Consider the following 24,442-nt stretch of genomic DNA (forward strand, 5'->3'; position numbering starts at 1 on the left):
ACAGACATCCTTGCAGCTGTGAGAATGTGAGAGGTCACACAACGAAACGGTCGTGGAACCTTGTCAATACCCAAGTTCAATAGAGCTAGGGCTGGGGACATGGACAGCGAAATTCCCGTTATAGAGATAAGTAGTGCAAACACCGCTGCCCAATATCCTCTCAGCTTCCTACACTGCCACAATAGATGGAATAGTGTACCTCTACCCCCACACCCCCTCCAGCATAGGACTGGTGCATCTTTGAACATCTTAGCCATCTTCACAGGTGTCAGATAACTACGGTGGAGAAATTTGAGAGCCACCTCCCAGTGGTTAGTACAATGCGTAAATGTGTAAAAGGAGCGAATAGCCAGCCGCCATTCCAGCTCCGAAAATGCCACTGAAAGGTCGCCCTCCCAGGCCACCATACTAGCCGACTTGACCCATCCACGCTGGAAGCGCAGACGATGGTAGAACCACGACAACCCCCTCGTTTTACGATACTCCTTGTGCAAATAGTCCCAGATCTCAGAGGGCACCTCAATAATCGGGTTGGGAAACTTAATGTGGTAATGGTGTAGCTGTGCATGAAAGAAGGAGGACGGGGTTCCGACCTGCCCACGGACATCATGGTATGTGAAGGTATCCGGGAACAATGTCCTCGGAATTTTCAGGGAGGGAAGCAGGAACTGATAGGCTGCCAGTGTTAATTCTCTCTTAGCTATCGGGGTTCCCTCCATCCTCTGTACCTCCCCCCAAGCTCCCAGTGTGGCCCGCAGTGAGGACAGGCTGGGAATGTGTACCTCCCTTTTCGTCAATGCGGCCTGAAGCAGAGATGGTAGATCTCGCTGCGCCACCATTGCCCTCTCTAACAGCACCCATAGTTTGTCCGAAATTGGATCGAACCAAGCTTTCGCTTGGTCCAACAGGGCAGCAGAGTGGTAGGACTTAAGATGAGGGAAACCCACCCCCCCAGCCGATCTAGATTTAAGTAACGTGGAGTATGACAATTTAGGTACCCTGCCCTCCCATAGGAACTTCCGGAAGAGCTTATCCATACCTCTAAAGAAGGATTCGGGTAACAATATAGGGAGCGTCCTAAAATAGTACAATATTTTGGGGAGCGCTATCATTTTAAGGGCAGCTATGCGGCCCATCCAGGAAAGATCGTAGGACGCAATGTGCTGCAAGTCCCCCGTAACAATGGACTGTAATTTAGCAAAGTTGGTCTGGTACGTTAAGGATGTCGGCGCCACTAGGGAGATACCCAGATACGTAAGGGACTTGTTAGTCCATTGAAAAGGATATTTTGACTTCAGGAACTTCAAGATCGGAGGGTTCAGGGAGAGTGGTAAGCACACGGACTTAGTGACATTGAGTTTGTAGTAAGAGACTGTCCCAAACCTGTCTAGCTGTTGCTGTACGTAGTGCAATGACTTTACAGGGGAAGTTAAGGTCAGGATCACATCATCCGCAAAAAGCCCGATTTTGTGATCCCTACCTCCCACCGAAATCCCAGATATATTAGGGTCGCTCCTAATCGCCTCAGCCAGAGGTTCCATAACCAGAGTGAAAATCAAGGGGGAAAGGGGGCACCCCTGACGGGTCCCATTTGTAATGTTGAAATTAGATGATAAAGCACTTGATGTAAATACCCTAGCTGAGGGCTTGGTGTACAATGCTGAGATAGCCGAGAAGATGTTCCCCCTCAACCCGAATTTAGTGAGTGTCGCTCTAAGGTACCCCCAGTGAACCCTATCGAACGCTTTTTCAGCATCTAATGTCAGGAACACCGAGGGCACCTTCCGGGTTTCAGCTATCTGCACCAGGTCCAGCATCCTCCTGGTACCATCCGGCGCCTGTCTCCCTTTCACAAAACCCACTTGGTCAGCCTTGACCAGGTGAGGAGTCACCTCAGCCAGTCTGACCGCTAATATTTTGGCATACAACTTGAGATCGGTGTTTAAAAGGGAAATGGGGCGAAAATTCTGGGGAGCATCTGGCGCCTTCCCAGGTTTTGGAAGTGCCACGATAACCGCCTGGAGCATCTCCTCGGGGAAGGAGGAGCGCTGAACAGCGGCGTTGAACATCCTACTTAGATATGGAGACAGAACCTGACTAAAGGCCTTATAGTATTCTGAGGAGAAGCCATCCGCTCCCGGTGATTTATTGGAGGGCAAAGAAGCTATGGCTAGTCGGATCTCCTCTTCGGTTATGGGGGCATTAAGGGATTGCAACATATGGTCCGTAACCCCTGGGAGATGAAGGGTATCCAGGAAGTCAGCTATGAGGGAATCTGTAGGCTGTGGGGTAATCACATCATCCTGGAGATTATACAACGAGGTATAGTAACTCGAGAAAGCATTAGCGATCTCATTAGGGTGTCGCACCTGATTACCAGAAACGGGATCAGTGATAGAGGCCAGCTTAGTTTTTTGTTGTCTTTTCCTTAAGTAGTTAGCTAACATTTTCCCCGACTTATTTCCTTGAGAGTAATGCCGCGCTTTAGTGCGAAAGAGGAGGTATTGATGTTCCTCCATAAGCTTAGCTCTAACCTGCAGTCTACAGTTTGTGAGGTCTCGCAACAAGAGCTGGGACGGATTCAGTTTATGCGCTGATTCTAGTGCTTTAAGTTTCTCCATTAGGGCCCTAAGCGCCTCCGTTCTTGCTCTTTTAGCCCTAGAAGCCTGCTGAATGAGCAACCCTCTCGAGAACGCCTTATGAGCGCACCACAAATGAAACACATCAATCCCAGGGGTATCGTTGTACCCAAAATAGTCCCTTATCTGACCACCCAGTCGGTCCCTATGAGCGGGGTCCCGGAGCAAAGAGACATTGTTGCGCCACAAATGCACCGGCGTTGTCACGTGAGACTCCGAGACCGCCACCGAAACCGGCGCGTGGTCAGACCATGATATAGAATGTATCACAGAATTCTCCACTGCCCTCAAAAATTGCAAATCGGCCACAAACAAATCCAGCCGCGAATAAGATTTGTGAGGGGCCGAAAAGTAGGTAAAATCCCTTTCCGTGGAGTTAAAGCATCGCCACACATCATACAGGTCAGAGGCATGCAAGAACCTCTGCAGAGTAGCCCTTGCACGTCCCTGAGCTGGAGAACAATCCAGCTCCTGGTCCACCACACAGTTGAAATCCCCACAATACACCGTGAGACCTTTCTTCACGCGATCCACCTTCTTGACTAATGCTTTAAAGAATTTGATCTGGCCCTTGTTCGGGGCATAAAGATTTACGATTGTATATGTAGTGTTGTTGATGTCGCAGATCAATATCACGTATCGACCTGCCTCATCTGACACCACTTCATGCAGCTGAAATGCCACAGAATGTTTAACTGCAGTGAGCACCCCCTTTTTTTTGGATTCCCCAGAAGAGACAAATATATGTGGATAAGCCTTATCCGTGCATTTAGGTGGGTTGGATCGCGCAAAGTGGGTCTCCTGTACACATACAATATCACCCTTGAGGGTGCGAGCCTCTCTCCAAAGGGACCTACGTTTGAACGGGCTGTTCAGTCCATGGGCGTTAATAGAGACAATTTGAATAACCATTTAAAATGGTACCGTAATGATCATTGCAGTCCAATCTATATGCAGAAACAAGGACTCTGTAAGATATGGTTGGGGACCATGAATAGCCTCCAGCATCAGCGACTAAACCTAAATTGGAGGGTAACACTAGGCCGTGGCCGTCACAGTACCTGCAGTCCATGTAGAATAAGGTCAGAACTGAGCAACTTGTCCTCGCTGGTGTAATGGAACCGTGGGAGTCCTTGGTTACAGGGTGAGTGGTTTCCAGGTGTAAGTAGCTTGCAAAGAGGCTGAAGAAATGAAAGAAACAAAATAAAACAAAACATGGAAGTAACAAAGGTAACAAACCAAAAGCTTGGGGTAAACCCCATCATGCGATTCAATCGCAGGTAGTGGTAAGGGGGGTAATAGCACCGGCCTCCCGGATACCCCTTGAACTCCAGCATGTCGGTCAGGGAGAAAAAAAAGGGAAACAGACAGACCCCCTAAAACCTCTCTGGATCTGCTGAAGAGACCTCCAGGGAAAAGGGACAGGCCATTAGAACCATCGGGGCCAACGGGAAGGGACCCAAAGTTCATTTGTTGACTCGGCGCCATTCAGGTTCAAGTCGAGCTGGCGGATCTGTACTCGGCGGTGAGCTCTGCTGATCCGGGATAATTCCCCACTGCTTAGTCAGCGCAAAGCCCTCATGCACTGAGCGAATAACATGTGTGCGGCCCTCCTTGATTATGAGCAGCTTGGTAGGGAATCCCCAGGAATAAGCAATGTTGTTGTTCCGTAGTAGCTTGGTCAAGGGAACTAGTTTCCTCCTCGCCGCCATTGTGAACTGAGACAGGTCTGCGTAGACAGATATATCATGATACGGGTCCGGCAGCGGTGAATGCTTCCGTGCGAACCTCATGAGATCGTCTTTAACATGAAAAAAATGGATGCGGGCTATGACATCCCGTGGCACCTTGTCTGGAAGATGTTGCGGCTTTGGCAAGCGGTGGGCCCGATCTACCACTACTTCCGTCACAGGTGTGTCAGGCATCAGAGCCAAAAGCATGGCTTGGACATACGGCCTCAGGTCTGACGGGGGAATAGACTCCGGGACCCCCCGAAGTTTAACATTGTTTCGGCGGGCCCTGTCCTCCAGGTCCGCCATCTTGCTCTTTAGGGCCTCCAGGTCATCGTCCTGCCCGTTATGAGAGTCAACTAGTTCGTTATGCGCTAGCGTGAACTCCTCCATTTTGGATTCCAAATGGTCCACCCTGCCCCCGAGTTCAACTACATCGGTTTTAATTCCATTGACACAGGCCACAATTTCCCTGTGAAAAGCGCCATTAATAGTGAGGAGCATTTCCTTCATAGTGGCATCTGTGAGAGGCTGCCCTGTAGTAGGAAAGTCTTTAAAGTTTTCATAGAACTCCAGCGTGCTGTTCAGGGACCCCTCCCCCGCCCGCTCATCTCCTGCCCATCTGTGGCTTTCAGACCTCTTGGGCGCCGATTTGTGGGGGCTGTGGGCAGGTGAGGTCCCCTGGGATGATTTGCTGCTCGCGGCGGGGGAGATAGAGCCGGAGGTCCGCTCGTGAGTTCGCCGCGCCTCTCCGGAGGCTCCGGCGCCTCGGGCCTGCAAGGAGGACTCGGCGCCATCTTGTGAGCGCGGGGTGCTGGAGGTGGCGAAAAAGTCCGTCAGTTTACGGGGCGCCCCGCGGTCTTTACGCTTCCTCATGGTGGTCTAGAGGTTCCTGAGTGGTGTATGAGGGGATTAGGAGCCGGAGGTGCTTACCCACGTCGCTTGGCTGTCGGTGGAGATACCGGGAGAGACGGAGCTCGGATCCTAAGCGGCCATCTCCTTCGGCTGCCGGCCACGCCCCTCTTTTTATTTTTTTCAATAATTGGCTTTTTTATCAAAAATGACAATTTTTAAGAACTTTTTTTTGTGTGATTAATAGTTAATGGGGCATGACCCAGAACCCTAGGCACTTTTTAGGGGCATTTATTGGGTTTTAGGGCTTAAAAATTGTGTTTTTTGATTACCGAAGTTCGGGTCCCATTGATTTCAATGGGGTTCTGAAATCCGAACCAAACTTTTGGGAAATTCGGGTGTTCTGATCGAACCGAACTTTTCAAAAGTTCGATCATCCCTATTCGTAACGTCTCCACTGTGCAATGGTCTAACGATATATTCAGTGCCTGAGATTTTGCATGATTGACTATGAGTCCCGAAATCTGAGAAAAATGGCCAAGCGTTTCATATAAATTGGGGATAGAGACAATCGGAGAGGACAACATCAGCAGAATGTCATCCGCAAAGAGCAACCCCCCCCCCCACAAGTAAGGCCCTGAAAATCCTGATGATTTCAGATTCTAATCGCTAAAGGTTCTAGTGTCAAAACAAAAAGTAGCGGCGATAGGGGGCATCCCTGCTGGGTACCCCTGTGAATTTGCAGAGGAGCGGACTGGTGACCCCTGATCATAACTAAAGCTGTTGGGCTATCAAAAAGCACTTTAAGAGTGGACATGAAGCGAGGGCCAAAGCCGTACCTTTCCATCACATATAGGAGGTAGTCCAAAGAGATAGCATCGAATGCTTTATGAACATTTAGGGAAAGTAATCCCCTTCCTAGATCCACAAGCATCCCAGTCGGAATTGAGCGCCGAGATCACATCAATCACCCTCCTGGTTTGATCTGAGACTTGTCTATTAGGAACAAACCTGGCCTGGTCTGGATGTACATAACTAGCCAAAAAGGAATTCAGTCTGGTAGCTAGGACTTTAGTCAGGACCTTTAGGTCTACATTGATTAATGAAATGGGGCGGTAGTTCGCACATTCCCTGTGGTCCTTCACAGTTTTCGGTATAACATGTATAAATGCCCTATTCTCGTGTGGAGGGAGGGGCACCCTCTTCCGCACATCATTAAAGTAAATGCACATGTGAGGGGTCAGGAGCTCCCCGTATTTTCTGTAATAGTGGCCAGAAAATCCATCCGGGCCCGGAGCCCTGGATGGATTCAAGCTCTTGATAGCTGCTCTGACCTCCGATTCATCTATATCCTTGTCCAAGAGCTCCATATGAGCCGCATGAGTTTGGGCAGGGGAATGTCTTCGAAAAATTTATCAGCTTGAGCTGTCCTCATCCTTTCAGGTGTAGCATACAGTGTAGAGTAAAAATCAAAGAATTCAGCGACCACCGATTGAGGGTTTTGAGAAATTTGGCTGGTTTTGAGAAGCAATTTGGGTAGAGCTGCAGTAAAATTCCTAGGGATCAACTTTCTAGCTAGCATGGTATTCGGCTCATCACCTAGCGCATAAAATTTGTGTTTAGACCACCGAACCGATTTCTCCACCCTTGTGGTGAGGCTAAGATTCAGGGCCACCCTTGCCATGTCAATTTTATGTCTACGTGAGGGAATTTACGCTGTTCTTCCCTTAGAGAAGCCAGTTGCTCCTCCTGCTGTTGAATAGATTCCTCTTTGACCTAGCAGCAATCTGAAGCAGTTTGCTTCTAATGGTTGCCTTATACGCCGCCCAATTGTTGGAGGGAGACGTTTCCGAGGGCTGATTGGTAGCGAAAAAAGAACGTATCTCCGTCTCCACTTCAAAACAAATGGTCAGATCACTCAACAAGGAGGCATTTAATCTCCAAGGAGAAGGGGACAGGCGGGACCAGAGGTCAGATTGGGTCATGCGCAGCGGAGCATGATCCGACCACGGTGTGTCCATTATTTTCACTGATGTGATATAGGGCAACATGGGCGTTTGTACTAGAATATGATCGATGTGGGAATACGTGTTGTGTACATGGGAGAAAAAGGTATAGTCCCTAGTAGAGGGATTGTATTCCCTCCAGGCGTCGACCAGATCATGCTGATGCAGGATGTGCGCCAAGGTATTACTTCATTTTGGGAGCCACCAAATAACCGGTTTGTGGAGACGAGATTTATCCAAGATGTGGTCCAGAGGAAGATTACTATCTCCCCTACCCCCCCCCCCCCCACTAAGCTTGGGAAGCAAAATTGAAAAAATACTGTATCTTGAAAGAAGGCCACCTGGCCCACATTATGAGCATAATAGGAGATAAATGAGATTGTTTGATCATTTAATTTCCCCGCTGCCATAACAAATCTACCCTCCTTATCCCGAACTATAGTGTCAGAGACAAACGTGTCCTTTTTCGAAAAACAGATCGCCACTCAACACTTCTTCCCGGGACCCCCAGACAAGTAGCATTCCGTGTATTTGGCACTGAGAAATAGTGGGGCCGATGCTCTTTGAAAAATGGGTCTCCTGTAACAATATAATGTCTGCCCCCATTTTATAATAGCATTGAAAAGCCTTAGTTCTCTTCGTGGCAGCATTGAAACCTTGCACATTGTGGGAAACAACAGTGTAAGTTGAGGAACGTGTATTAGTCATAACAGTGTGGCAGAAGACACTCACCTATTGTAGCTACAACAACTGCCTGGAGACCCCGGGAGACTCCCGAGCTGAGACCATCCCGCATGTCACATGGGTACCGTTGAGATGCAGAACCTGAGAAAATAATAAAAAAAAAAGGGAAAACAGGTAAACAGGAAGGAAAAGAAACAAAAGGAATAAGGCCAGAGGCCAAAGCATGAAACAAGCACAAAATTGAATAAATGAACCAAAAGTACTGTGGGCAAACGCCCCAGACAGGGCATAGCCTGACTACCACGTGTAACATTGCCATCACCCTGAGGATGAGAGTAAGGTCACACAGAAAAAGTGGCATGTGTATGCATGTTCGCCCGCATGTGTAATAGCTAACAACCAGGACAGGACCTAGAGCAATATCTGGGAAGGTAGCAATAGAAAAACATCAGAAGCAATAAAAAAGAAAAAGTAAAATAGGGGGCCTTAGGCCCAAACAAGTGAACCACCACTACAGTCAAGCGGCTATCAGATAGCCCAGGAACTGTGAGACACCCCAAACAGGGGACGTCAATCAAGGTGGTAAATCACTACGCGTGCAGCAGGAAACAGAACCGTGAAGCATAGTTCAGTTCTCTATCAAGTAGGCTGGGTGTCTCTTCGGGATGAAGGACGATGTTGGTGGTGCTTCTGGGTGGACCAGATACGCAAAAGCGAACCATCAGCTCTCTCTCTCTGTTTGGGGGACGATGGTTCTCTGGAGATGATACCCAAGTGAAGCAGAAGATCTTCCACATCGTATAATGTAGAAAAGGAATGAGATTTGCCCTTGTAAGCAAAGGAAAGTTTAAAGGGAAAGGACCAACGATACTTGATCTGCTGATTAATTAGCTGTTGCAAAAGTGGTTTCATGGTTCTCCACTTCTGAATAGTTGAGGGAGCCAGGTCAGTAAACAGTTGGATAGGAGTGCCCAAAAGGGAAAGATCAGGCTTAAATCTAGCCGCTGTCATCATCTTCTCTTTCACGCCATAGTAATGGGGTTTAACTACCACATCTCTGGGGAGGCCATCTTGTCTCAGGGCAGTGAGCGCCCTGTGGACACGGTCTATTTCCAACTGGTGAGGTGTAATATCAGGAATTAAATCCTTCATGAGTTCCTGTACCGTGCCCTCCAGGTCCACTAAGTTTCCGGGACAGAAAAATAACACTAGAAGTGTTGGTCTCCTCTTAAGAAAAAGGGGGGATTTTTAGGGCAATAATTGCATTGAATAATAACAATGAATAAAATGTAAATGATTTATTGATATAATAAAAAATGACAAACAATGTCATTGATTGCAGACATAAAAGCTACATGACCAGGCGTGGAAGGCCACAACAGATCATGGATCACAGGAGTCACAATATAAACAAACAACCAATGTAATACATTTAAGCAGAGATTGTAAGGAAACAAGGGATATATACCACTCCCGCACCGGGATATCAACCCCAGGCGAGGGAGAGTGTTCAATCCAACGCGTTTCGAACAGTTTATTGAACTTTTAAGTTCCAATCTTCATCAAGGATATCAGAACTGGTGATCCCTTTATTTTCCTACCTAGAAAGAAAGAAATCCGACAAACAAACACATAAAAAAAGAAATGATTGTTATAAAAGCGATTTGGGTACATGAATGCGCCACCAAACTTGCCCCACACTCCCACCCACGGATATGAGCATTGAAAATGCAGACACATAGGCATAGAATGATACCCACCAAATCTTCTTTATAACAACGAATAAATTCAGTTGCTGTAGAGATGAAAGCCTCTGAGGAAAGGTAATATAATTTGGTTGTTGACCCAGAGAAGACCCGGAACGGCACATGGGCTGTCCCGGATGATCCGTTTGGCACGAGAAGTCTGCCCATCCAGTAGGCCCACGGGGTATACACAGGCAAGGGTACCCCTTAATGTATGGTGCCTAAAAACAGAAATGAGCATATATGTATAGTGGTGTATAAGCAGATATGACCAACTAGGCAAAGCTACAGGTATTCAAAGGCAAAAAGAGGGGTTTATATTGAAACGATTCAGCCATCAAACCTTAGTGCCTGGCTGAAGGTAAGAAGAACCCCCAGTGCTCAGAGCTAAAAAATATGTATGGTACTTACAGCAGACTAGAACGGTGAAGTCCCCAGTGTTGCCAGGCCGGATTCAAGCTGATCCAAAATAGAGATCCGTAATGGCTCAAGGTGATGTGCCACCTATATGCTGAACCCCTAGCTCCCTCCTGTAATGTGGAGGAGCGTGGGGATATGACACCAGGTGTGGGTCTTGGCGTCCTCTGTTTAAGGAGCTAAGCGTGGTGCAAGACCACGCCCTCCTTTCACTCCCGCGGGTTTGCGCTACCCGGAAGTAGCTGCGTTCCCGCGCATGGACCGAAAGTGGCGCACACGGCGCACCGGAAGTGACGTCACCGTCATCACCCGGTCTTCAAGGGGAGGAACACAGGAGACTAACAGCCACGACACTGAATAGGACAAATGCGCAGCGTGGCAGAACTAAATCAAACCACCCTAAGCAATGTGCTAATGGCCCCCCACTGGTAAAGTATCCAAGTGCAGGGGCCTACATGTGCCGGACTGGAGGGGCAGAAAAAAAAACATCAAACAGGAATTATCTCTGTTCGGTCATGAAAGCAAAAAAAAAAAATGTATAATTATACTTTCAAAGGGCACTAATTGCAGCCCATCCTAACCTGACCTAATGGCCGGTAAATGGGGGTCCCAATCTTCCCAACTGGGAAGGGGGGATGTAATGACAAAATAGTGCCTACAAAGGAAAAGAGGCTTGGATTTCAAGAAGAAGGAGGAAAGAGACGGGGAATAAAAGCCCCCAAGCTATGCCAAAAGGTGCCCGCCATAATCAAAAAATGCCCACAATCCATGGATAGAGAATGTGGATGGTTCCGAGCCACGCATGCATGCCCAAATGTAACAACCACAACATTTGCAAAAAATACAAGAAAATATTTGTGCAAAAAATTATTACAAAAAATTATTATTACTTACACCAAAAATTACACCAAAATTTTTTTTTTTGTTGCTCAGTTGTTCAAAATACATCAAATGGTGAGACAAGACAAAAAAAAAAGGGGGACTGGGAGGGATTTAGTCGGTCTTGCCAGAGCTAAACCCTTGCAAGAAGGGTCTAAAACTCTCCGACTCATTTAAGCCTGGTCGCTTGGTGGCATCAAGAATCTGAATCCAACATGCCTCCCTCTGGAGTAGTTGCTTATTCCAATCGCCGCCCCTTGGTGGAATGTGAATGCGGTCCAAGACGGTGAAGTTGACTCGGGGCATGTGGTATTGATGTTCCCATGCCACATGTCTGCCTAAAGGCAGATAGAGGTTGCCTATTCGCATGCCTGCTAGGTGTTTGTTTGCACGAGCCTGAAACTCTTGTTTCGTCTTCCCGACATAAAATGAACCACATTCACACTCCACCAAGTAGACGACCCCCCTGGTCTTGCAGTTCGCGAAATGGCGCAGTCTGTGACCATTGGGGGGGACAAAGGAAAAGTCTCCTCTGCACATACGGACAGAGGGAGCAAGAACCACAGGGAAAGGTTCCCCAAGTTTGACAGGGGTCGTGTCTGCGGTCCCCTTTGAATTCACTCTGGACCAATTTCTGGCCAATGGACCCAGCTCTTCTATAAGTCACGGACGGTTTATGGGAAACAAATTTGGATAACGTCGAGTCATCTGTCAAGATGTCCCAATGTCTGGTAAGGACTTTGACTATAGTTTCATGCTCTTTAGAATAGCGTGTGATCACTCTGACTGTGTGATCCTCACGCTGTTTCCCTGACTTAAAAATTAGATCCCTACGTTCCAAGTCTTTGACCTTGTTAAATGATTTTCTTAGGCAGGACTTGCTGTAGCCTCTAGCCAGAAAGCGCTCAGTCAAGCTGTCAGCCTCCACCCGGAAGTCGTCAAAGGTCGAACAGTTCCGGCCCTGAGGAACTGGCTGTAGGGAATCGACCTCTTGAGCGACTCCGGGTGGAAGCTGCCAGCATGCAGAACGCTATTGCCGGCTGTCTTTTTCCGAAATAACTTGCTAAGTAGTTGACCATCCTCCCCTTTGAAAATTGTTATGTCCAAAAAATCAATCTGTCTCTCATCGGCCACCATGGTGAAAAACAAATTGAAGACGTTCCGATTGAGACACTCAAGAAAAGTCTCCAACAGATCCAGGGAGCCATCCCAGACGAGGAAAACGTCGTCTATGTACCTCTGCCATATGAGTACATGGCAGGTGTACATAGACAAAGCCCCGTCTGAGAAGACCGCCCGCTCCCACTCCCCCAGGTACAGGTTGGCATATGTGGGGGCACAACAGGTCCCAATAGCCACACCCTGCACCTGGAGGTAGTGGGAGCCCTGGAAAACAAAAATGTTATTGTGGAGGATGAAGTCCAACATGGAGAGGACAAACTGGTCGAAGGCCCAGTTGTCCATACCTTTTTGACCTAAAATCCTACTGATGGCCTGTATCCCTAGAGCGTGCGCGATGCTATTGTATAAGCACTCCACATCAATGGACACAAGTAGGGCTGACTGAGGGACTTGTAAATTCTCCAAAATTTGCAGAAGATGTAAAGTGTCCCTAGTGTAGGAGGTCAAACCCAAAACGTAGGGACGAAGGTAGGCATCGCTGACTGTGCTGATGCCCTCCGAGATGCTACCATTGCCAGAGATAATCGGCCTCCCTGGTGGGTCGTCCAAGTTTTTATGCACCTTTCGTCCGGGCAAAATCCCAAATCTCTTTGGTGATAGTGCCAGCCATCCCAGCTTCATCCAAAAGGTGATAAAATTGGGAATTGGACTTACCCACTAGGGAGGCGGATACCCGGCGGTACCATCTCGGGTCCTGAAGGATTTTAAGACACATGGATACATAGTTGTCATTGTCCATCAGGACAATATTGCCCCCCCTTATCGGAGTGCTTGATAGTGATGCTCGTATTGTCCTGAAGGGCTTTAAGGGCCGTCTGTAGAGTGGGACTCAAATTATTAGATGATTTACTAGCACTGATGGTCTGTAGGTCCTTAGTGACACGTTTGACAAATAGTGCCAGGGAGGGGTTGGAGTCGAAGGAGGGGAATTTGGATGACCCTCTGCGGAGGCTGGATAGAGAGGGGCCAGCAGAGATTTCCTCCACAGGACCGTGGACCTCTTCCTCAGCCTCATCCCAATCCTCCAAGCCACTCTCCAAAAGTAGGAGGTTCAAGTCCTTCAATGCCCTAAAGTCCGCCGCCGTGAGTCCCGATTGGATAGTCGGTTCCTGATTCTCAGTTTTGTCGAACATACTTTTAAACAAAAGATGTCTAGCGAATAAATGAATGTCTTTAATAAGTTTGAATTTATCGAACGATCTGGTTGGGCAAAAGGACAAGCCCAAAGATAGGACCTTTCTTTCCTCAGATGTAAGAACATGGGAAGAAAGGTTGACGATATTTAGTCCTGGGTCAGATTCAAGCTCAGATTGGAACTCGATCTGAGCATGTAGGGCTCTATTCCCTTCTGGCCGTTGGCTTTGGCCAGAGGGCCCTTGCCTAAAAAAGGCCCATCAGTGTTTTTGGGCCTAGTTCCAGGGTCTTTCCCACTTTGCTGACCAGATCTCAGGTTTCTTTGCCCTATACTACTATAGTCATTCTTAGTGTTAGCCTTGGTTGTATTCTCCGATTGACTACCAGAGGGGTTAGCCCCCTTTGTTGATTTCTTATTATGTTGTACATTCCCTTCACTTGTACCCTGTTCCTGGTGTTTGAAGGGTTTACCCTTGCGTTTGATTGGCCGGAAATCAGTTGAGGAATGTGCTGAAGATGAGGAATACGATTGTGAGTCGGATGAGTATTCCGTCTCACCTTGGTGAGTTGGTCTCCCTGTGTTCATAAAACGTTTTTTGGGGAATTTGTTGCCATTGTGCCATCTGTAGGCCTTACCTTCCCCAAAGGCGTTTTTGTCCCTCCAAAATTTTTTGTCCTTTTTAAGCAGGACAGTTTTGCCATATTTTTCCAAATGTTTCTTTAAGTTGGTTTCATAGTTACTATATTCTTTATGGCTTTTCAGAGGAGCAAGTTGTAAATAAATATTTTTAACTTCCTCATTAATTTTGGAGATCTGGGTTTGGTACTCCCCCTGTAATAGTTTCATCAGATTGGTGGAACAGTTTTTCAACTCCTTTTCCCATTCTTTCTTCAAATCTGGGGATATTTGGTCCAGAATGGGAAAGATTTGAATTCTGAGACCCATAGGGTTTATATTCTCGGCTATATACTTGTCAAAGAAATTGACGTGTAGATGAAGGGCAGTCTTTTTCTCTAGATTTTTGGTCAAATCGGAAAACAGGCAGAATAGGTCAGTTTCAGCCTGTTCCTTTTGATTATAGTCTTTTTGTATGCTCAACATAAGTGCATCCCAACTGTCACCCAACAAGTCCCCCATGGTGAAAGAGAGAGAAAAAAAAAATTATACACAAATCGATCAAACCATTAGACAATAAATACTTGTATAGGTACCTCAGGGGAGATCCTCCCACCGTCCGAAGAACCAGGTATGAGAGAAAGATCACCCCCGGGTCCATCACATATCCTACTAAATACAGCAATACCCAACAATGGCCTTAGCCATATATAACAACTCTAGTAAAGCTGCTAAGCTAAGTATACCTTATGGGTGGGAGGTAAAAAACCAAACCCAACCATCAAAAAAACAGAAAAAAATATAGAAAAAATATAGAAAAAAACCACAGAGCTAGACACTGAATAATCTGGAATGGGCGAGGAGAGGGTGTGTTGTCCACCCAAAATTAAGACAAAAGAATTGATCCCAGAGGATCAGTGACATGAAATTGCCATCATCCCATAAAATCGATACAGAAAAATAACACTAGAAGTGTTGGTCTCCTCTTAAGAAAAAGGGGGGATTTTTAGGGCAATAATTGCATTGAATAATAACAAAGAATAAAATGTAAATTATTTATTGATATAATAAAAAATGACAAACAATGTCATTGATTTGCAGACATAAAAGCTCCATGACCAGGCGTGGAAGGCCACAACAGATCAAGGATCACAGGAGTCACAATATAAACAAACAACCAATGTAATACATTTAAGCAGAGATTGTAAGGAAACAAGGGATATATACCACTCCCGCACCTGGATATCAACCCCAGGCGAGGGAGAGTGTTCAATCCAACGCGTTTCGAACAGTTTATTGAACTTTTAAGTTCCAATCTTCATCAGGGATATCAGAACTGGTGATCCCTTTATTTTCCTACCTAGAAAGAAAGAAATCCGACAAACAAACACATAAAAAAAGAAATGATTGTTATAAAAGCGATTTGGGTACATGAATGCGCCACCAAACTTGCCCCACACTCCCACCCAGGGATATGAGCATTGAAAATGCAGACACATAGGCATAGAATGATACCCACCAAATCTTCTTTATAACAACGAATAAATTCAGTTGCTGTAGAGATGAAAGCCTCTGAGGAAAGGTAATATAATTTGTATGTTGACCCAGAGAAGACCCGGAACGGCACATTTGTCTGAAAATCATGCTTAAGATCAGTGGTGATAATAGTGCAGGCCTCAGAGAGTTTCTGCTGCAGCAAATTGAGTACTGCATCTCCTGTGGATGAGGCAGGTGGATCAACCGGGTTAGAGTCAGGCAGAGAGTGCATGGGGCTTTGCTGGCTTAAAGCTAATTCAGCCATATCGGCCATTTGTTTATCCAGGGATGATGCCTCTCCAGCCTCCAGGCCTGAGAAAAGTGCCGGTGATGAGGGGCACGGGGAACCACCCCCCCCCCGCACCATATCAGATATCTCTCCCCCCTCTTGGGCATAATGTACCTCAGAAGAAGCGATAGAAGTGGTAGGGGACTGTCTGGATGAAGGAGGCCTCCGGGAGTCCGGATCTCCCAGCGTTTCCTTCCCGCCCGGCGCCATCTTGGAAACGGAGGGCTGAGGAGAGGGGGAAGGCCGCGATGAGCGTAGCGGATAAGGTTGCTTTGGCTCAGATCTTTTTTGCTGTCCAGCTCCCCTGCGCTGCATCCCGCTGTCCAGGGTGTCTCAGGGGTCTAGCTGTCTTGTCCTGGTGCAGATGGAGGCTGATGCTGAGGCTTCAGTGTGAGGAGCTCAGTCAGATCACATCCATCCCCGAGGCTGCGCGCATGCGCACTATGTACCTCTTACTTTTTAAGTGATACAATACACCAGTATTATCACCAAGTGCTTGTGATAAATACATTTGTGGGTTTGCAGGAAAAAAAGACTCTCTGTTCTTTTAATATATGGTGGCTGTAATCCTGGAGAGAACAAGGAGAGGAAGCTTGTGAACTCGAGCCGGATGGGAAACCTGATGTATCCATATTTGAAGCATTAACCACATGAGGAACCCTGGGTGAAGGAACAACAGCGCTGTTTGACCCACTTATTACCCTAAGGGGTCATACCATGAGTGTGTGGAACGTTGGGGGAGGTGAGCACAAGTGTGAGCACATTTTAGGCTGGATTCACACTAAAATCGGATACGGAACACAGCAGGGGTCTGGTGTATCTATGATCCTTTTTTCAGGGACAAATCAGGCCCAAATTCTTGCTTGAATTGGGACCTGAAACGGAGCCAAAGACTCACAGGACCTCTGTGCAATCTGTTCAGCAGCAGCCACAGAGTTATGTGAACCGGCAGGGAAATCTGCATCCAATTCACACTACAATGAACTTAGCCTTAATGAATCGAACAAGTCACTTTGTCACCTACTGTATTTTGGTCTTTGAGCTATTCTAATATTGATTGTATATTTGGATTATCACACTATTAGGGGTTATTAATCAAACTGGACTTTTATTATAATCAATACTTTTATACATATTAGGGGTATTGTAGTGCTTGGAGGCATATAGGTTTTTGTTCATAGCAGTAGGTACCAATTTATTTATCACAAGCACTTAGTGAGAATACTGTTTTATTGTGTCACATAAAAAGTGGAAGGTATATTATAGTACACTGGTTTTAATTTTATATTTTTTATGTTATATAAAACATTGTTGAATTTGAATTTTCAGGTAATAAAAATGTTGTCTGGCTCCTAAAACGGAACCAGAATTTAGACTGGCTGACACTTTTCTATCTGGCAGTTTGAAAAATGGACTGGTGAGCAGTGTAAAAATATTAAATGCAGAAGACTATAGGAGTTTTTGCCAAAGAGAAAAAGTACCAGCTTTGTTTACCATTAGAGCAAGATGAATGCTGGCTTACAGGCCCCTCTGTTGGTAGTCTGGCAAAAGGACCAGTAGCATGTTATGTGTGTCAGATGAAAAATGACTCGCATCATCGCATGTATTTGTGTTACAGTGAAAAAAGTAAAGAAAAAGTCAAAGTATACACAACCCATGCAAGGCACATTGGAAAGAAAATCTGACAGAATCTAAGGACCTGTCCTGTTCTGATTCCATAGCCTAATGGGCCCAAAGCAAACATTTATTATGCTCCTCTATGTAATTGTACCTTGAACTATTATTTAAAAGAAAAAGGCTTACGTTATCCACCATACCTCCCATATTATGTTCATAGCAAATGATGTGTAACCCGAATCAATGGAATTTTCTCAAAATAATGCTTTAATCCTCTTATTGGCAAAGTAGATTATATTTTATAAGCATGAGACACATTCAATATCATATATTATAGGAAACAATGACGTTATGTTTATTTTTCTACTGCTGTCACTTTGTAGTCAATGAGTCATCTAAATATCAAAGCAAGTTCTCTTGTCTTTATGTTAGGAAACTATTAAACAAACACATAGACAAATGGATTGATATGATTTCATTGAATTGTTATGTTGAGACATTTTGCCCCTGGATTTTAACCCTAAGGGGAGGGGGCAGAAGAGGGGGTGCAGCAGATTATGGCATATTTGAGGTTGTTGTAGTATACTTGATATTGTTGAATATTCATTGGGGCTTTATTTTATTTTATTTGTTTCCATAACCTATGTACACCACCACTTCTGTCCACTGTGTCATTCCACAGGTGCGACTTGAGAAAAATCACAGAACATCTAGGAAAAGGGTATTTAGAGCACCCTAGATTTTCATAATGCAGTGTTTGAATCAAATGTCAGACCCATACACTGTTATTTGATATATATGATTTTTGAAAGTGATGGAAAATCCAAAATGTTACAGTTGTTACCAGAACAAGAAGTGAGGGTAAATCTTCAAACAGAGAAACCTGTATCGTTAACACATGTCTAAGCTAAGAATTCCCCTCACTTCATAGAGAATTCCTCACAATTCTTGTTCCATCTTTGGTACCGGAAGTGGAAATCACCCCTATGGGACACAGATAGCAGAAAATAATCTGGCAGGAATTTAACCCTTTCCTACTCTTTTCAAAGCTAAAAAATAAAGCTTTGACTATACAGTTTGTACACATTAAGTATTTGAGTAAGCCATAGTAATTGTTATGGGAGCTAAAAAAAAAGATCTTCCTTAGATCATTGGGAGCACCATAATCTGCATATAAACTTTCCTTCCAGTACCTTCTTCTGAGTCACTGGAGTTGCAAAGAACCTGGTGCCTATCTTAAAAATGGGTAAACTGTTCACGGAGCAGTCTTTGACTTTATATATATATATAGCCCTATGCCTGCAAATAATTTCATTAGCGCAGGCATAGGGTTCTGCTACTTTCACACCTATATGTGTGTATGTGTATATATACATATATGTGTGTGTATATATTTACCCCTATACAGAAGTTCAGATGTTATGCCTGCCTCCAAAGATGCCCAAAAAATGGCCAAAAAAACGCCTGCAACAAAAATGCCCAGGTGTGTTGTTGCAGGCGTTTTTTGGGCATTTTTTGGGCATTTTTTGGGCGTCTTTGGAGGCAGGCATTACATCTGAACTTCTGTATAGGGGTATATATACACACACACATATATGTATATATACACATACAGACATATAGGTGTGATAGGAGCGGAGCCCTATGCCTGCAAATAATTTAATTAGCGCAGGCGTAGGGTTCTACTACTTTCACACCTATATGTGTGTATGTGTATATATACATATATGTGTGTGTGTATATATACCCCTACACAGAAGTTCAGATGTCATGCCTGCCTCCAAAGACGTCCACAAAAAAGCCCAATAAACGCCTGCAACAAAAACGGCCAGGTGTGAAAGTAGCGGAGCCCTATGCCTGCTCTATTGCAATTCTAATACAAATGATCTTTTTTTCTATGGCGGTCACCCTGACAGGGAAGAGTTTGGTCACCCTGCCATAGCAGTCAGAGTCAGTTCACCCTACACATCACTACGGTCACCCTGACACTTAACACTTTCCCTACAGAAACTAGATTATTGAATCTAACTATAGTGGAAAATAGTACCCTAACTACACTAGATATCCCTTTCCTCACACTAATAATTGCTAAATGGCACTTTTGAAGCAGGAGTAACAGAACTACTTCCACTCTCTTCTACAGCCCCTGTATTACAGTGCTAGAGATTTGGCAGGGCTATGTTATATACTGGGGGGCGTATTCACTACTGATTGGCCTCTGGACCCCCTAGTCACTCCAATCACATTCCTAGCATCCTCCTGCCCCCTCAATTGGCTTTTACTGATGGTTCTGGTCCAATCACTGGCTTTTAAAGCCCAGTTCCTGTCCCATTGCATTTTGGTTGGTTCTTGTTGCCGAATTCTGAACTTTTTCCGCAAAAAGTTCGGAATTCGCCCGAATTTGGAACAGTCAATGTTCGGGTCGAACCGATGCTCGACCCGAACCATTCAATCATCCCTATATACAAGAGTGAGTGGAAGTCAGCCAAGGCATATAAATGTGAAGGCAGTGGTGTAGGATGATTCTCCTAGATGACTGAGTGAGTCTGCAAATCCTGGTGCAAAGACCTCCCCTATATACCCCCAAGGAGGTGTGGTGAGCGCAACGCCTAACGCCATGTGAAGCTGCTAATGAGAGACATGAACAAATGCCTATGAGCAAGTGTTGTCTCAGGGGAAAAGAAAATGGAGCCAAGGCTCCAGTTTCCCCAAGCCTGCAATAGGTGGAACGATCGTGGCCGACGCAATGACATCAATGGGTGACCGTCAAGTGTCGGGCACGGTGCATGGCGTCGATGTGAAGGTTCCCCCCCCCCCCCTGGCCACATAGATAAAAGTAGGGAACAGCAGGGGTAAGAGACCCTCCCCAAATCTCACATCGCAACTCCCAGAGCAAGTTAGACCACGATCGTTCCACCTATTGCAGGCTTGGGGAAACTGGAGCCTTGCTTGGTTAGTCCATCAGCTTCTTTAGCAAGGCAGTGGTCATCTTGGGGGTGTGTTTGGGGTCATTATCATGTTGGAATACTGCCCTTTGGCCCAGTCTCTAAAGGGAGGAGATCATGCTCTGCTTCGGTATGTCACAGTACATGTTGGCATTCATGGTTCCCTCAATGAACTGTAGCTCCCCAGTGCTGGCAGCACTCATGCAGCCCCAGACCATGAGACTCCCACCACCATGCTTAAATGTAGGCAAGACACAATTGTCTTTGTACTCCTCACCTGGTTGCTGCCACACACACTTGACACCATCTGAACCAAATAAGTTCATCTTGGTCTCATCAGACCACAGGACATGGTTCCAGTAATCTATGTCCTTAGTCTGCTTGTTTTCAGCAAACTGTTTGCGGCCCTTCTTGTGAATCATCTTTAGAAGAGGCTTCCTTCTGAAATGACAAAAAAGAGAGCAGGGTCTGAGACTGCTTTATAGGTGACTCACCTCCATCCAGATGTTGAGCATCTGTGGGGCATCCTCAAATGGAATTGGGAGGAGCACAAGGTCTCTAACATCCACCAGCTTCGTGATGTCATCATGGAGGAGTGGAAGAGGACTTCAGTGGCTCTGGTGAACTCCATGCCCAAGAGGGCTAAGGCCATGCTGGAAAATAATGGTGGCCACACAATATATTGACACTTTGGGCCCAATTTGGACATTCTCACTTAGGGGTGTACTCACTTTTGTTGCCAGTGGTTTAGACATTAATGGCTGTGTGTTGACTTATTTTGAGGGGACAGCAAATTGACACTGTTATACAAGATGTACACTCACTACTTTACATTGTAGCAACGTGTAATTTCTTCAGTGTCAAATGAAAAGATATAATAAAATGTTTACAAAATTGTGGGGGGTGTACTCAAATTTGTGAAATACTGTGTGTATAGATATATATATATATATATATATATATATATATATATATATATATATATATATATACACTACTCAAAAAAATTAAAGTAACACTTTTCAATCAGAGTGTAGCATCAAGTCAGATAAAATCCTGGGATATATATATCTGGTCAGTTATGTAGCAGAGGCGGTTGTTAATCAGTTTTAGCTGCTTTGGTGTTAATGAAATTAACAACAGGTGCAATAGATGGGCAACAATGAGACAACCTCCAAAACAGGAATGATTTTACAGGTGGAGGCCACTAACATTTTTTTTCCTACTCGTTTGTTCTGACTGTTTCTCACTATTTTTGCACTTGGCCAGGCTCAGTGTCACTACTGGTAGCATGAGGCGATACCTGGACCCTATAGAGGTTGTACAGGCAGTCCAGGAGACAGGCAGTTACTCTAGAAGAGCTGGACAGGGCTGTAAAAGGTCCTTAACCCATTAGCAGGACTGGTGTCTGCTCCTTTGTGCAAGGAGGAACAGGATAAGCACTGCCAGTGCCCTACAACATGAAATCCAGCAGACCACTGGTGTGAATGTCTCTGACCAAACAATCAGAAACAGACTTCATGAGGGTGGCCTGAGGGCCTGACATCCTCTAGCAGACCCTGTGCTCACTGCCCAGCACCATGGAGCTTAATTTGGATTTTCCATTGAACACCAGAATTGTCAGGTCCGCCACTGCCGCCCTGTGATTTTCACAGATAAGTGCAGGTTCACACTGAGCACTTGTGACAGACGTAAAAGATGTGAAATGCTGAACGATGTTACAGGCAGCATGACCGGTTTGGTAGTGGGTCAGTGATGGTCTTGGGAGGCAAATTCATAGAGGGACGCACAGTGCTCTACAGGCTAGACAATTGCACCCTGACTTCCATTAGGTATCGGGATGAACTCCTTGGACCCATTATCACACCCTACACTGATGCAGTGGGTCCTGGGTTCCTGCTGGTACATGACAGTGCCCGGCCTTATGTGGTGAGTGTAGGCAGTCAGTTCCTGGAGGATGAAGGAATTGATACCATTGAATTGCCCCCATGCTCGTCTGACCTAAATTCAATAGAACACCTCTGGGACATTATATTTCTGTCCATCCAACATCGCCAGGTTGCACTTCAGTTTGTTCAGGAGCTCAGTGATACCCTGGTCCAGATCTGGAAGGAAATACCCCAGGACACATCTGTTGTCCCATTATGAGCATGGCCCGACATTGTCAGGCATGCATACAAGCATGTGTGGGCCATACAAACTACTGAGTACCATTTTGAGTTGCTGCAATGAAATTTCAGCAATATGAACTAGCCTGCTGCATCATTTTTTCACTTTGATTTTCCGGGTGTCTTTGAATTAAGCCCTCTGTAGGTTGATCATTTTCATTTCAATCAAATGTTGTTCCTAACACATTACCCAGTCCATATCAGTATAGATATCCAGCATATTTTTCCGTATATTTTACAGTTTTGTTTATTGTTAACATTTTTTCGATTAAACAATGTTGCCTTCTCTTGGTGGTAGATTAAGATTATATGTTGCAAAATTTTTTAGCAAGAGACAACACTACCAATTTATAATTTGTGGTTTAATTAAAACATTTTAATGCAGTTAAATACATTTTTTGTAAACAGAAAGTTGTACATGAGAAATTGACTGATTGATATTTTCAACAATTTCCCAACAGCAAGGAGAGCAAAGAATACCATCTATAATAATACCAGAGAATTTTAGCATAATGGTCCTAAGGCATCAAATGCAATTAAACTGAACATTTTTTTTTTATTTGTAAATAGCATCCATGCTAATTACCAGCTGTTTCATTAAAAATTGGTTAACATTTTCATGTGATGCCTAACATTAGTTTCAAATAGTAATAATGCATTTTATATCTATTATTCCTTTTAAGCAATAGGTTTAAACAGTACAATGTAACCATACTGTTTCATTTTGTCTATTTGAAATAATTAGAGAAAGATAGTGGAAGAAACCTACATAATTTCTCATACTGTTTTTAAAAATGCACCTTACACAGATCAAGGTGCTATATGGCCCGAAAACAGAGAACAATGGGAGCCTGCTGTTGCACAACGTTAGTCCCCAAATGACTTTACGCAGCGAGAATAATCCAGGTGCATCTAATAAAATTAGAATATCATCAAAAAGTATAGAGGTGATCAGCCTGTGGCAATGCTCAGGTGTTGTGGAAGCCCAGGTTTCTTTGATACTGGCCTTGAGTTTGTCTGCATTGTTGGTTCGGGTGTCTCTCATCTTCCTCTTGACAATACCACACAGATTCTCAATGGGGTTTAGGTCAGGTGAGTTTGCTGGCCAATCAAGCACTGTGATACCATGATCAATCAACCAGGTATTGGTACTTTTGGCAGTGTGGGTAGGTGCCAAATCCTGCTGGAAAATGAAATCTGCATCTCCATAAGGCTGGTCAGCAGAGGGAAGCATGAAGAGCTCTAGAATTTCCTGGTGAGGGCTGTGCTGACTTTGGACTTGATAAAACACAGTGGACCCTCACCAGCAGATGACATGACTTCCCAAATTATCACAAACTGTGGAACCTTCACACTGGACTGGACCTCATGCAACTTGGATTCTGTGCCTCTCCACTCTTTTTCCAGACTCTGGGACCTTGATTTTTTAAATGAAATGCAAAACTTTCCACAGTCCGTGATGATTTGGGGAGCTATGTCATCTGCTGGTGTTGGTCCACTGTGTTTTATCAAGTCCAAAGTCAGCGCAGTCCTCTGCCAGGAAATTCTAGAGCACTTCATGCTTCCCTCTGCTAAACGGCTTTCTGAAGATGCTGATCTAATTTTCCAGAAGGACTGTGCACCTGTCCACACTGCCAAAAGTACCAATACTTGGTTTCATGATCATGGTATCACTGTGTTTGATTGGCCAGCAAACTTGCCTGACCTAAACCCTATTGATAATCTGTGGTGTATTGTCAAGATAAGAGACACCAGACCCAACAATGCAGATGAGCTGAAAGCCACTATCAAAAAAACCTGGGCTTCCATAACACCTCAGCAGTGGCATAGGCAGATCGCCTCTATGCCATGCCGCATTAATGAAGTAACTCATGCAAAAGGAGCCCCGACCAAGTATTGAATGCATGCTATACTGTACATAGACATACTTTTTCAGTAAGCCAACATTTCTTTATTGAAAATCCTTTTTTTATTGGTCTTATGTATTATTCTAATGTTCTGAG

This window comes from Pelophylax lessonae, assembly GCF_965119305.1.
Source record: "Pelophylax lessonae genome assembly, chromosome: 9".
Taxonomy (NCBI): Eukaryota; Metazoa; Chordata; class Amphibia; order Anura; family Ranidae; genus Pelophylax; species Pelophylax lessonae.